Genomic DNA, 13,324 nt, shown 5'->3' on the forward strand with positions numbered 1-13,324 from the left:
GGCATAAAAGGGACACATACATGATAACTGGGTGGGGCATTCATTTCCAACTTGCATCGTTCCAAGTAGGCCAGTGCCCAGCGGGCACCACTCTAGAATTATATGCCATAAAGATGAAATGATTATGTTATAGAGGTGCCCTGATTTTTGGTTTGTTTAAATGTTTGTCTTTTATATATTTGTGGTTGATTGCACAGCCCCCATTTTTAAGTGGTGCAAACCACTTCCTTAAGTGACTATGTGTGTGGGTAGCTGGCTGGCTGCCTGGGTATGTCTGAGCACGAAAACAGCATGGTTGTTTTTCACCACCTGTGCGCACACACACAAACACACACGCACGTATTAACTGTATATATGGTGATTTCAGGTGTGCCAGTACAGTACAGTACAGTACAGTACAGTACAGTACAGTACAGTACAGTACAGTACAGTACAGTACAGTACAGTACAGTACAGTACAGTAGAGGGTGCAGTATAGGGACCCCCACACGGTAACTCTGTCATTTCTCATCCGTTTTGGACGCGGGGCGGCTCGCCGGAATCGGGCCGGCACCCTGGGTGCGTTCCTGTGGGTCTGGATCCCCCCCCCCTCGGGACCCCCACACGGAGTTGCACCACTTACTTCACATGGGTGTGATTTTTTAATAATAATACAATTAGTCAATGAGTTGTAATTAATGCCTCCTGAACACATTTATGTTAAATTAACAATAGGCCTACAAGTTAAAATAGCAATTGCTGCTAATCAAGTTTTTTTTTTTTTTCAAGATCAGCAGGTTCACACAATGTTTGCCAATGTTTTATCATTTAAAATCCAGTGTTGTCAAAGTTACTCTTAAACAGTAATTTATTACTTATTACTTTTTCTCTCCCCCAGTAATTGCATCTTTTGTCCCCAAGTCTTACTTTGCATTTTCAACATTAGCAGTCCCCCCCCCCTATTCTGCAGTGTTTATTTAACTCTGAAAGGTGTACTGTATAGTGTACACATGATGATGGGTCCATTTGGTTCCATTTGTACACTCATTTGAATTAAATGAACACTAAGACTTTTACTGTATATGAATTCACAAATTACAGCTTCTTTCCTATGCACAACTTGCAGCGGACAATAATGTTCATCTCATCTTTATCGCGGACATACTCAAAATAGTGTGAATACTTCCAAGTATTGAATGTAAGGCTTTGTTGTGCCAGTGTCTCTGTCTCCTCCATCCACCTCCTCCATGTTTAGTTTGTTTAGTCTCTTCTCTCTTGCAGTGCAGTCTAACACAAGTTACACACTAGTTTGTTGTTCCGCGTTCCGGACGGCTTAAGGCCCGTCCTTCTGCATCCGATACTTACAACTTACACATACTCAGACGAGTGTGCATGGTTTCCGTATCCGCTCTAGAGTCTGACTCTAAGGCTGAGCTCACACCTTTAATGCAATTCTCGTGCTCGTTGGATCAATGCTGTGTTGTGTCATGGCCGCCCAATACATTTCCAATGGAGGTCACATGGTTTGACACAACATTGTGTTGTGTGAGGGGGAGGGGCGCATTCGACTGCGCCCCTCCCCCTCATACAACACAATGTTGTGTCAAACCGCCCAATGCATTTCCAATGGAGGTCACATGGTTTGACACAACATAGGGGGAGGGGTCTGTTGTATGGCTTTCAGCTGTGTTTCGACTGCGCCCCTCCCCCTCATACAACACAATGTTGTGTCAAACCATGTGACCTCCATTGGAAATGCATTGGGCGGCCATGATACTACACAGCATTGATCCAACAAGCACGAGAATTGCATTAAAGGTGTGAGCTCAGCCTAGATCTAGAGCGGATCAGCAGCCTGCAACTCCACCCCAACCCAGTCTACCATTATAAATAAACACTCAAACCCACAGTTCCACTAAGGCTCGTGAAAATAGTAATAATGTTGGGTTTAGTTTAATTTATTTGAACATCTTCACAGAACAGAATCAAGTACAAAGTTTACATCGGCAAAAAAAGAAACAGCCCCGTGAAGGTGATCAAAAGTGCCCATCCTTCTCACAGCACAGCATTTGAGATACTCAGTATAGTTATTAGTTTAACAGTACATTAATCAGAGAAAAAAAGAAAAACAAATAACAACCCTACAACCAACCCACACCCGTGTCACCGTAGAGATACACCAGGATCCATAGTGATTTATGACTGCTTTAGTTATATATATATATAAACATGCATACACATACACACACATACACACACATACATACCTACGTACAGAAACACACACATACGTCTATGATAAACTGTATTTAGCCACGGTAATACGCTTGAGCAATGTTTTGAATTGTGATATATTATTGCTGTGTTTGACATCCTCTGTCAAGCCATTCCAAATCTTCACCCCACAGACAGAGATACACACACTTTTCCGAATGGTACTTGTACTGGGTTGTTGGAAGTTTGTTATATGTTATATTTGTTATTTGTTATATATATTGTTATATGTTACTTTTGGTAAAAAAAGGTACTGTAAATGTAATATTATTACTCAAAATGTGAAAGTAACTAGTTATGTTACTAGTTACTGGAAAAAGTAATATTACTGAAAGTAATATATTACTTAAGTTACTTGACAATACTGTTAAAATCATTAGGGGGCATTGATTGATTGATTGATTGAAGAATTTATTAACAGTTTGCAGAATTACAGTACATTTCAAGCACAAACTCAATACAAAGGCTGTTAACTGTGAGTGGACGACCCAATTAAGCATTACACTTGTTTCCAATAGGGTCCACCATGTTCAAATCATCAAAACATTTAGAGACGTACAAATAGACACTTCTATAGACAGAACAGGAATTCATCATAAAGGAGGTAAAAAGGGAAAAGAAACATATACAGTGAGGGGAAAAAAAAGGGGTGGGCGGTGGGGGGGATTCACGTTCAGCTCCGTTAATTTGTTTGTTTTCCTTGGAGGAGCTGCGTTGGGTCCCCAAGTCGGCTCCGTGGCCGTACCTTGAGTTGGCTGTGTGGCCGTGACCGTCTCTTGTGTTGTCCTTGCGTTGGGTCCCCAATTCGGCTCAGTGGCCATACCTTGAGTTGGCTGTGTGGCCGCGACCGTCTCTTGTGTTGTCCTTGCGTTCGTGTTTGAGCAGTCGCTAGAGCTGTCGCCTCACAGCTAGAAGATCCTATAGAAAAAAGTCAAAAGTATCAATGATAATTGGGTTAATTGTGTGTCTTAGTTTAAATGGGCTAGCCAATGGTCTAGCATCTTTCTCCCTGTCTCAGCTGTCCAGTGGATGTTGTCTCTCCCGGTTCTGAAGTCCCGCTCTTGGAGTTTGGGGAGGTGGTTCTGGGCTGTGATGGCGGCATTCAGATCCAACATGATTCTCTTTTCACGCTGCTCCAGGCGCTCAGAGAAGGTGACCAGGGGGACAATGATCTTTGCTGCTGGGAAAGCTGTTTCGGCCGTTGCTACTGCCAATTCCATGGCCTTTTGTGCTGTGGTCATTGTATGCCGGGAACGCTCGTTGATCCCGAACGATAGCACAACTGTTTCGACCTGGGTGTTGGGTTTCACTTTCTTGAGTAGCGCCACAGCATGCTGGAATTTTGCTCCAGGATAACTTTCGATCTGCAGGTCGGTCTGTGTGAAAGGTGGGATGTTACTCAAGTTCGAGTCCCCAATGATGAGAGTCTTTTTCTTAGCGTCCAGGTTCCACTTCTCATTCTTTTGATTGGTGTTGGGGTGTCTGGTGGGCTTCCATGTACGAGGTGGGATCGGAGTCAGGCACAACCGTGGGACTGTTGTTCGGCTCCCATCGCCTCCCTCACTCGGTGTGATCTGTGGGGCGGTCCGCTCTGGGTCGCCCTGGTGCCATCTCCGTCGAGGGGCCCTTTGGGGTAGTGGCAGTAGTCCTGTAAGGTTCTGCGTCAATGCCGTGGGCCTCTGCGGTGATGGGGTTTGCAGGTCGGGCCCGCCACAGTATCTCTGGGCGGTTTTGGCATGTACCTTCATTCTGTGGGAGGTCGGGGTGGTCTCCGTAGGCTGACGATGCATTCTGATCGTTGTTCTGTTGGCTGTTCTGTAGAACACTCTCACTTTCTGTTTTATTATAGGCAGTGCTCTGACATCAAAAGGATGCAGTCGATTCTGATTGGTCACCCACAGTGCTCTGACATCACAGTGACACGGACGATTCTGATTGTCAACAGAGACATACCGACGCTTAAACACAGGCCTCTTGTCTGTCTTTGTTTACGTTGCTATGGATGCAGTATCCCTTTGTTTATATATGTTGCTATGGTTGCAGTATGCCTTTGTGTATTGTTATGGTAGAAATTATACTAATACTTAGACTAAAATATAAGGTGATAGATGATATGAGACATTCAGTTCAATTTAATAGAGATTAATAGAGATCTCTAGAGCACAACCATCTTCCAACATGTCGGATGATTGAACTCCAGAACAATACATGTGTGTCAGTTTTATACAGTTTAACTCAGAGGAGGAGGAGTAACTGACAAATCTAATTAAAATGACAACAAAAGGTCGAAGTCTAAAGTCGTTGGGTGGGTTCGGTGAAACTGTGAGGGGTAAACATGACTATAACAAAGAATACAAAACACAGAGGCTGGGTTGGTGTTGCTACTCAGCTGGAGAGACAGGAACAGTCTCAACGACACCCTGGTCATAACAAAAACCTATTGATGTGCAAAATCGTTGATTAAGTCAAGACAGGCCTATTACTCACAATGTAAACCACACCCAGATAGAACAGTGGCAGACATCAGGATAAGCAATATGCAGTTTAACAGTAACTGATGTATATATGAACAATTTCATATTTCCCATTACAGTATATATGTTGCTATGGATGCAGTATCCCTTTGTATATACGTTGCTATGGATGCAGTATGCCTTCGTTTATATATGTTGCTATGGTTGCAATATCCCTTTGTGTATATATGTTGCTATGGATGCAGAGCTCTGTCTTTGTTTGCATTGCTATGGGGCGAACGGAAGTCTTAAAGGCACAGTACACTAAAAATGTTCTCCCATAGCCACAACTGTTTACCTCAGCAATGCTTGATTTACCATAGGCTTGTTCTGACATCACAACACTCCATATGTGGAGTGACACAGAACTCCATATATAGGACAAATTGGGAATAAAGGGACACAGAGAGAAAGATACATACTGTATCTCCATATATGGGCATAAAAGGGACACAGACAGACGAGTGGAACGGGTACTCTACGGGTACAACTAGTATTGCATAGCCGGGTGGGGCATGGATCTTGCATCGTTACATGAACTCCATATAAAGGGACACATATACATAATAACTGTGGGGGCATGCATTTCCAACTTGCATCGTTCCAAGTAGGCCAGTGCCCAACAGGCACCAACCACTCTAATATGATAAAATGTCAAAGTAGTCAATTATGCTATGAAGATGAAATATTATGTTATAGAGGTGTCCTGAGCCCATAGCGTTTGAGAACCGCTGGGACTATGGTCAATCGGGGGATTCTGATGCTAAACAACAGATCTTTGGTATACCTTTCCTTGTTTAAATGTTTGTTTTTTATATATTTGTGGTTGATTGCACAGCCCCACGATGAGCCACATCTTGTAATAAAATATACAATTAGTCAATGAGTTGTAATTCATCCTCCTGAACTAGGGCTGACCTCGATTAGTCGAATAGTCGACTAATCGATCGGAACGGGTCTCAGTCGACTGACAACCTCTCAGTCGATGTTCACCAAAAAAAAACAAAAAAAAAACAGTCGGGACGATTTTTTTCTTTTGGGCCGGGTGGAAAACCCCTCCATTATAATGGTATGCTCCCAGTCCCCGCACCGCAGCATCGGGGAACACTCTGGCAGCCAGAGTAAAGGCTGGGAGGGACCGAGCCGAGGGAGGCTACTGTACTGTAGCCTACATGTTGTTTATGCTCCGGAGTCCAGACCCATGCAGTTTAATAATATACAGTCACAACAGAATGCACACTGCTGTCTCGTGTCTCATCACAATCCCAATGCGCCACCCGTGAAGTCGGGGGGAAAATAAAAAACAGGCTGCTAGTGTTAGTGTAGGGTCGGGGATCGTTAGCTTAGCGCGTAGCTACTGATTCAACCCACTGATTGAACTTCATCTCCGCCTGTAATCTAGGTTATTTCTTTATTGACAACGTGAACGAACCCCGACACCAGCGCTGCAAAAATAGACAGATCTACAAGCTCTCAACGCGTAGCGAACGGCGCTGCAAAAACAGGCAGGACGCGATGCCTTGAGAGCTTGTGGATCAGCCTCCCCGACGGTGCGGGGAGGCAAGAGTTCTCCGGGGAGGAGGAGAAGTTACCAGGGCAGGCTACATGTTGCTGCGGCTAACAACACTGTCACCAGCCAGTGGTTGTGATGTTAGCTCTTGGCTTGCAGCTGCTTGTCCGTTCCAACTTCACTTAATCTCCACCTGTAACTTATTTTTTATTTTGTTACCCTGGCTGCGCAGCTGCGCTGCAAAAATAGACGGATCTACAAGCTCTCAACGCGTAGCGAACGGCGCTGCAAAAACAGGCAGGACGCGGCGCCTTGAGAGCTTATCGCCCAACCTTAATGCAAATGTGTTGTTTTTTTTGGGGGGGGGGTGCAGGGGGGTGTTCAGTCGACTATCAGTCGACTAACAGCAAATTTATTCATATTAATTTCGACTATACAAATCCTTAGTCGGGGACAGCCCTATCCTGAACACACTTATGTTAAATTTACAGTACAAGTAAAAATATAGCAATTGCTGCTAATCAAGTTTTTTTTTAACACTTTCCAAGATCAGCAGGTTCATACGATGTTTGTCAATGTTTGTCATTTACAATTGTATCGTTAGGGGTAAGGGGGCACGGTGGCGCAGTCGTTAGCGCTGTCACCTCACAGCTATGTCCTGGGTTCGATTCCTGCTGGGAACACTGTGGGCGCTGGGGCCGTGTTCTATCCTCCGTGTCATCAGTGCCCATACCCTGGGTGAGGTTGGCAAAAGGGTCTTTGCATGTTCTCCCCGTGTCCCCTAGGGTAGGTACCCTCACAAAAAACATGCAGTAATTCTGGTCTCTATACTGCCCCTCCCTGGCCAGCCGGGGCGCCTGATGGAGGGGAAAGGGACTGGTTGGAATAACGTGTTCCTTCCACATGCTACATCTAAAAGGGGAAACTGGCCCCTGTCAGGTGAAAAGAAGCAGCGTGGAATCCTCATGCATAGAAGGAAGCATGAGGTCAGCCCCGTTGCTCTCCCCAGGTTGGCAGAGGATATATATTTTTAAAAGTATCATCGATAATTGGTTTAATTGTGTGTCTTAGTTTAAATGGGCTAGCCAATGGTCGAGCATCTTTCTCCCTGTCTCACCTGTCCAGTGGATGTTGTCTCTCCCGGTTCTGAAGTCCCGCTCTTGGAGTTTGGGGAGGTGGTTCTGGGCTGTGATGGCGGCATTCAGATCCAACATGAACTTCTTCTCACTCTGCTCCAGGCGCTCAGAGAAGGTGACCAGGGGGACAATGATCTTTGCTGCTGGGAAAGCTGTTTCGGCCGTTGCCACTGCCACTTCCATGGCCTTTTGTGCTGTGGTCATTGTACGCCGGGAACGCTCGTTGATCCCGAACGATAGCACAACTGTTTCGACCTGGGTCAGTTCACTTTCTTGAGTAGAAAGCAGGTCGGTCTGTGTGAAAGGTGGGATGTTACTCAAGTTCGAGTCCCCGATGATGAGAGTATTTTTCTTTGCGTCCAGGTTCCACTTCTCGTTCTTTTGATTGGTGTTGGGGTGTCTGGTGGGCTTCCATGTACGATTTAGGATCGGAGTCGGGCACAACCGTGGGACTGTTGTTCGGCTCCCATCGCCTCCCTCACTCGGTGTGATCTGTGGGGCGGTCTGATCGTTGTTCTGTTGTTCTGTAAAACACTCCCACTTTCTCTTTTATTATGCTGTTTAATCAGCTCATGCTCTTTAATAGTAGGCAGTACTCTGACATCACAATATATATGTTGCTTGATGCAGTATTCCTTTGTGTATATATGTTGCTATGGATGCAGTCTGCCTTTGTTTACGTTGCTATGGATGCAGTATGCCTTTGTGTATATGTTGCTATGGATGCAGAGCTCTGTCTTTGTTTGCATTGCTATGGGGTCCTGAGTCTTAAAGGCACAGTACACTCAAAATGTTCTCCCATAGCAACAGCTGTTTACCTTAGCAACGATTGATTTACCTTAGCAACCACTGTTTTCACCACCTCTTAGAACAAATACATACCATTTGGAGATACAAGGCTTCTGGCTGACAACAACGATATTTCATTTTCCATTTGTTCGCATTTTAATATATAATTGGGTCATTGAGACGATTATTCTTCTGTACAAAGCCCTTGTCTGCTTTCATCCGACTTTTAATCAAAATAGCTTAATTCTTCCTAGATTGAATTTGAGACCAAATTATTCCTTTTCAGCTCCATACAAGACAGCAGTCTCTTCAATAAAAAGATTAAAGAAGAGGAGTTTGAGGAGGAACAAGTAAAGGAGAGAAATTAGGTTATCATATAGGAGGGAACTGAAGAGAGATCATGTTTTCCGTCTTTTCTTGTGCGATCATCCTCATGCATTAGAATAGAAAGTATGTCATCCCCCTTGCAGGGGATGATAGACAGTGGTCGACGTACGCAATATAAAACTATACTCCACCTCGTGGACGCAAGAGCCAACGCTAGACTGCCGGCCCGAATCTACTTTGTTTTAGTGTGTTGCACTCTGGATCTTAGATGCTAAATAATTAGCGTCAATGCTAGTGAGCTAAAATGAGTCCATCCTTGCTCTAGAACAGTGTTTCCCAACCTGTGTGCCGCGGCACTTTACTGTGCCGTTTGATGTGTCCAGTGTTTGATGTATCAATAATAAAGCTTATCTGACATAACTTTCTGCCAATAGCGGTTGCCGGTTGGATTCTAATTGGCGGAACGTTCCGTCACGAGCAGTTATTTTGCTAAAAGCAAAAAATAAAAGCAGCATAAGACACATCATAAGCATAACGTAAAACATGATCAATATCATGGGACCCAGCGTCGCTAAACTGGGTCAAATTAAGACCAGATAAGATTTTATTTTAAAGAGAGAATAACTTAAAAAGGGGGGTCTTTACTCTTTGCATTCTTAAAAGCATCAGTGGACCGTGGTGCTCTCAGGTGCAAAGGGAAGGAGACATGGGTCTGTATAGCAGAAGGCCCGGTCGGAGTAGACAAAGAACCAGAGGGAATGGGCAGGTGTTTGTCCCCACTCCCCTGATTACTATACTCTCCAACCAGCACCCTGCAACACAATTAGGCAAACACAATCCCACACATATTGGCTATTTTCACTATATGTAAAATATTGAAAAAGACTAAAACAATGGATGTTTTCTTGATGATTTTAGTTTGAATTATTCTTTGTCAACACACAATACCATTAGATATCCTGTTTCTGTGAAGCCTCTTTAGGATTGTATTTCTTGCACGCACGCACGCACGCACGCACAGTACACGCACACCCGCACGCACGCACACATGCACACACGCACACATGCACCCATGCACACAGCACACACACACCCTGTGAACTTGTTCACCCGCCACTATAATTCTAAATACGATGAAGAAGCCGATCCAAAATAATGAAGTGTTTTCGTTTGGGAGGCTGCGGTGAGAATAGAAAGAATGGTAATGAAATAATCATGAAGAAGACATCTCGTGAAAGACAGAAATATGAAAGCGTAGTTCCTCATTTTATTTAAAAGTTTCCATCCATGATGCAACTTGAACTTCACAGTGTAGCGGTGCACCATCAGGCACACACATTGAAATATTGAAATTCTTTATAATCCCTTGAGATACAGTACCTTGTTTTCGAGAGGGTCCTAAAGTATAACATGCATGAGATTCATTGAAAAGTCGTATACTGTAGATATATCAGATGTCATGTAACCATGGATAATAACTAGAGCCCGACCAACATATTGTAGTGCTTTAGCAGATATATTGGTTATTTTACTTTTATTTTGTAACAACAAAATCGGGCATGTTACATTATAATAGGTGAACTTTTTTTTTCTTTTTTTTCTGTCAAACATTTTGTAAACATTTAAAAACTAATATCAGTACGTATACCTACCCCTCAAACAGAGAATATATAATAAACTGCAATCCGTACAGAAAATGATGCCATTGCAAAACATTATGCTGAAGCAAACCATGGTTCACCTTCTTCATTAAAATTCTGTGGGATTGAGAGAATGGAGATGCCCAGCAGAGGGGGTGATATAGAGACTAGCCCAAAGAGAAATGCAGTGGATATACACACTCAATACTATGACACCCAATGGACTGAATGATGACTATAGCTTAAAATGCTTTTTGGGTTAAGATTGGCTTTAATGCCCTGAACTGTTGCCTGGATGTGTAACTGAGATATATATTATGCCTCAAAATGCTTATTCAAATCAGATTGTTTTTACATACAGTACAAGTGATTGGACCCTGTTGATTGACTTGAGATTTCAGCTATAGGTGAACTCTGACCCTTATGTATAAATTGACTTGAATTCACCTGATGTGAATGCTCTGATGAAGGCTGCATAGCCGAAACGCGTAAGCGTTCCTTTTTGGTGTGTGCCAATAAAGCAATGGAAATGTGAGTATACTTTGTCTGCCATTTATTACATTTTTGGAAGTGCTACCTTTTTGGATTTTTTTCAAAATGTATAGGCTAATGGATTTGGGTTCAGCACTCCACTGAAAACCATTGCTGATGCGCGACCTCTTTTTCTCATTTAAGCTCACAATAGCTCACATTGCGGGACGTTATGATTATGTTAGATACATTTTCATGAATGACATGACATTCATAACATGTTTTCCATGTTAGATTTGTTAACAAACATCCTTGGTTCTGGTATAAGTGGTATGTCCTTTCTTCTAATGTGTCAGGGGGCCAGGTTGTGAAAATGTCTTAATATCCCATGAACTACTTCTACTGGTGTATAGAAGCCCGAATCAACGTTACCAAAACTGTTTCAAAGTGAAATGGCCCTTTTTAGTATTGTTGAACTTATTTTATTTTTTTAATTTCTTAAAAGATATTTCATAAAATCACCCTCAGGTCTTAATGGTTTAAGTACAGTCCTCGATTAAACATACTTTGTTACTATTCACCACTGGATTTCCCCAGACGAATCAGCATAGGCAGAGAGATCCGATCGTCTGGCCGTGTGAGACTAGAGAAGAATGGGGAGAGAGAGAGAGAGAGAGAGAGAGAGAGAGAGAGAAAGAGAGAGAAAGAGAGAGATGGTCAGAGAGATGAATGGATGCTGACATATGGTGATCATGTGAAATATTTAGACAGCTTCTGTCTCACAGGCTGTTGGATTTGACACACAGTGCATGTAGCGCGTGATTAATACATGATGGTGAGTGACTGGGCCTCCGCGCGCTGACACAGATGGTGACCCGCTTCTCACAGGAGAGGAAAGGGGAGGAGAGGAGAATACAGAAGAGAAGAGAAGAGAAGAGAAGAGAAGAGAAGAGAAGAGAAGAGAAGAGAAGAGAAGAGAAGAGAAGAGAAGAGAAGAGAAGAGAAGAGAAGAGAAGAGAAGAGAAGAGAAGAGAAGAGAAGAGAGGAAAGAAGAATTCAAGTATACAGAAGTGATGGGATGAAGAGGAGTAGAGGAGAGAGACGAGATGAGAGAAGGGAGGAGAGAAGAGGAGAGAAGAGAAGGGAGGAGTGGTGAGGAGGACCCAAGCTCCATGTGTCCGTGTGTGTGTGTGTGTGTGTGTGTGTGTGCGTGCGTGCGTACTGTATGTGTAGTGATAGCGATAGTGGGAATTGGGATGTGGATGGGGCCGGTCTGCTGATGGATGCTCAGTTTGCACAGAGCCTGGGGGTACAACCTGCCATGGGACCTTGTTGTCCGTGTTTGGATGTTACGCCATCTGACCGCTGACGGCAGGCGGTGTTGTCATGGGACGGCCGTGATGCCAGAACCCGAAGCTAGATGAAAGCACACTACCCCCCCCCCCCCCCCCCCCCCCCCTTTCACTTTCAGGTGTAGATCCTGTGAGGAGACCTGTGCGTGTGTGTGTGCGTGCGTGCGTGCGTGCGTGTGTGTGTGCGTGCATTTGTGCGTGAAGCCGTTTGATTCCTCATGACATGATGTAATCTATGAGGACGTGTAATCTATAATATCATCTCTAATGCTGCAAACTATGTTGCTGTCAGGAAGAAACCTCGTATCTCCACTTTTCTAACTTTGTGACATACACAGTTGGCGGTGTGATGTAAGTGTAAGGTGTGTGTGTGTGTGTGTGTGTGTGTGTGTGTGTGTGTGTGTGTGTGTGTGTGTGTGTGTGTGTGTGTGTGTGTGTGTGTGTGTGTGTGTGTGTCAGTGTGTGGGAGGGGGGTGGGGGGTGGTTGAACTTCTTGACTTGGTTGTCCTTTGAGGTTTCTGCCCGACAACAACAAAGTTCTGCTTGCCCCAGAAAAGGTGTTACAGGCTAGGAGCCAAATGATCAGCATACAGAAACAGGAGGTCTCCGGGTTCGATCGACTCCCAGCAGCCCCTGAGCAAGGCACTTAACCCCTACCTGCCCCCTCCCCAGAGCCCTCGCCGTGACCATCTGAGCAGCCATCAGCTTCTTATGTGAATGATGGCGCCGTGAATGAAGAGAAAAGGGGATGAGCAACAGTTAGACCTCAGCGATCGGAACGAAGAGACAACGAAGTGTATAATTCACACCAAGCTGTAGAAAAAAACCAACAAACTACTACTATATAGCCACGGTGATATATAGTTTGGATCACTTTCAGTGTGAATTTATGAACAATTGAAGCATTGACAGCTTTTAAAAGTCCACCAGAAGGACATCTGGAATGCAGTCGGTCTCACTGACACTCGGAAGGTTTTGTTATTAACCCATTAAGACCATGAGGCTGATTCCATGAGGCATGATTCTCAAGATTGTAAAGCTTGTACATCTGCTATTTTTGAATAGGCCACGCTAAAATCAGAGATGATGTTAACCCATTTTGGGCGGGAACCCCTTTTGGTGTTTTAAACATTATGTTATAATTCTTGTAGGTCTGCTATTTGTAGGTCTGCTATTTTGTAGGTCTGCTATTTTTTTTTAAATCGTGAAAATGCGGCGCAAATCTTTGAATATATATTCTTTCAAAGTGAATGTTTTTAACTCAGAGATGACAATATACGGTTATGATTATGAATGGCTAACGCTGGCTGGTATTACCGCAGCCAAAGGCTTA

Source organism: Electrona antarctica (genome assembly GCF_951216825.1).
Source record: "Electrona antarctica genome assembly, chromosome: 8".
NCBI lineage: Eukaryota > Metazoa > Chordata > Actinopteri > Myctophiformes > Myctophidae > Electrona > Electrona antarctica.